Raw genomic sequence first — 3,150 nt, 5'->3', positions numbered from 1 at the left:
GTACGAGTAGATCGTCTGATGAGTTACCATGTTGGGTAACCTTGAGTTCTTGGCATAAGTAATTCTATTTATACTTTAGAATTCTTCGAATTATAAGTAACTTAGATCAATGTTTACATTTAAACCCTTCTTGTGACATAACAACCAACACCAATAGTTGAATACGTCTCATTTCTGAAACAAAGAGATTAGTTACAGATGAAAACAACTATGTTAATGACTGGTGTCGGATAACAATAACGTTTTCATTTGTTTATCCCTTCATAAAGGATTAGCAATTCTGAGTTAGGTACTACATGATAATACTGAATGTTGTTTTGCGCATAAATTAACAAAGAATAACTGACATTTAGAAGAGCTTTTAGAGGGTTTATGAGTTAGCGTAACTTTTCACGTAAAGGGCAATGGTTAAGAAACATTCATCGAATCGATTTTACATCGAAACTTCGAATGTAAACACGATTATATTTCAAAGGGGTGCGATTTTGTTTCAACTGTCGTTATGATCGTGTTGAAAATTTCCACTACTTGTTTTCAAAATAAGACCAAAGTAACGGATATGTTTTGCGAAGACGAGATCAAGATTTTCCTCAAAAAACACACTGGAATGAAAATTAATGATATCCGAAAAATTTAAATAATACCAAAGATGTAGAAGATCTAAAACGGACCAAACAATTTGCATCTAAAATAATTAAAGAGTTGTTCATTTCGCATGCGAAAATTCTAATGCTTCAAAAATATGTCTCTAGAGCATTCATAATCCATCGCATTTCACAGCTCACCCTTTGGGTTCAAAACGCGATTCCACACAGGTGAAGCTGTGGGCGGCTGTTAATTAATTTGTAAAAGTATATTAAAGGTGTGGGCAGCATGCGGGAATTTATTCACCGACTGAACTTTGTGATATACGTTATGCCAAAGTTTACTACGTACTTTTTGCTGTTATTTCTAAACCGAATAATTAGCAATAGAAAATCTAACATCCTCAACTGATGTATTGATCGCTGAAAATAACTCTTGTTAAGTAAATGTACACCTACTAGCGATGAAAAAGATACATAAGCAGAGCAGAGAGCCTAAAAAATATTATTTTTCTAATTTGTTATTAGTATATTTGTGCAGTTAAAAAAATGTATAAATACATGTTTTCATTAAACAAAATTATTAAAAAATAAGCACGTGATGTTCATTGAACTGAAAAGTGCAACTTCACCTTTACACTAATAATCTAATGTTTACCCCAGCTTAAGTTAAGACACCTTTGATCGTTGAATTAAGTAAATAAGATGCGTCTCATATCTACTCCAAGGCCACTCGAAGGCACGCAGGAAGCTCACTGAAGGCTTTAATTAAAACACACTTGAGTAAAAGACGAGTTTTTTCGTTAATTAATCTGTTTTTGCAATGCGATACCCTGAACCCTTGAACTCGAACTTAATTATTTCTGACAAAATAATAAATAAACTCTTATTTTATTGGATGTAATTAAAAGCCTTAGTAAGTAAAAATTAAGTGCCTTTTGTATTGATTTTGCCTTTTTTGTACGGTTTGTTTAAAATTAATAATATGTTTTAGATACCACCTTTCGGTTATTTAATTTTACCTCATAATCGTCAACGGCATTCACGGGAAGAGTAGGGGTGGGTCTATTCCAGTCTGCCGGAACTTTCTAACCTAACATAGTAACAGGGACCCTTTGGATACGGACCCTAAAAAGAGGTCTTAAGAAATTTAGTGCTATAATATCGTACAGGAACTTGAGTTTTTTGTTAGTTAATGGGTCAGAGCAAGGCTGTAGGATCGTTTGAGCCCGTTTCATGGCCATAGCTCAATATTTTATGCTAAACGGCGCCGGCTGCGGCCGACAAGCCGCGTCGTGTCGCCGTGTTTTGTCGCCATTGGCACTGGTATGCAAGTTTCAAACATAGTACCAATAGATAGGTATAATTTTGAATTGATGCTGGTTAACTATTTGCATTCCACAACGAGACACAATAGGGCGTGTTCTAAAAGTAATACATGGACCGTTAAGCTGTTAACCAAACTATGTATTTTTCGAACTCTTTATTTACTAGTAAGTTACTCTCTTCAATTTATTTATGTTACTTTATGATAATTCTGAAAGGACATTGTCAGAAACCGCCTAAAAAACCGCCCAAAAACATTAACCCATCATAATTATTTTCTATTTTTTTTAATACATTAAGCACCCTTTCATTCTAATGGACACTTAAGCATTAAAAAATTAAATAAATAAGTCTTTTAACGTTTATTCTATAATACTATTACAACTTCCGGACGTTTTGGTGCGTGGCATGGTCTAAAACCTATCAAGTTCCATATTTTTTGCCGATAAAATCTGTACGAGGCATTACCGTACTTTATTGCTGGGAGTCCATGTATAGTGATGTTCCTGCGGCCATCATAGACAATAAAATATCGATTTTGAAAATAAAATAAATCGATTAAACTGCTTTGAAGACTAGATTTGCGTTAAAAGCTAAAAAGATATTGACACTATTACAAGAAGCTATCTAAAGTGTCCAACTGGTCGAAGGTCGTAAATAAAATGAAAATAATTAGGACCATAAACTGATATTCATGGTATCATAACTGTAAAAGTGTCAGAATCCGATGTTGAATCCAATGCCAGTTGAACTGAGAGAAACATATATCAACCTAGTATAGTTGCCAGTCTCTTATAATCTATGCCAATGAGGGTTTTCGCGATTGAAAAATCCGCGAGATGGCAATACGTATACGCGAGGTCCAAATGCTGCATGATTGGTGGATTTTGACATATCTGTCAATGTCATGTCAAAAATAACCAATCATGCAGCATTTGGACCTCACGTCTACGTATTGCCATCTCGCAAGTTTTTCAATCGCGAAAACCCTCATTCATAGCGCATGTATAATAATAGACCAAATGAACTTTTATAGATTGTGAAAGAGAAGATAAAGATTTTATTATTTTATTAAAATTGCCACGAGGTAGTTTTTCAGTAGAAACCAGGATTGGATAATCGCTACAGGCAAGTATCAGAACATTTTATAAATATTTTTAATCGATTATATCCTTGTGAAACGTTTTAATAAATTGTCATTTTACTTTTTCAATTAAAACTTTTTCAATCCCTAGTCTTG

The sequence above is a fragment of the Ostrinia nubilalis genome, chromosome 15 (assembly GCF_963855985.1).
Source record: "Ostrinia nubilalis chromosome 15, ilOstNubi1.1, whole genome shotgun sequence".
Lineage (NCBI taxonomy): Eukaryota > Metazoa > Arthropoda > Insecta > Lepidoptera > Crambidae > Ostrinia > Ostrinia nubilalis.
The sequence above is the reverse complement of the archived record's forward strand: the minus strand, read 5'-3'. Positions refer to the sequence as shown.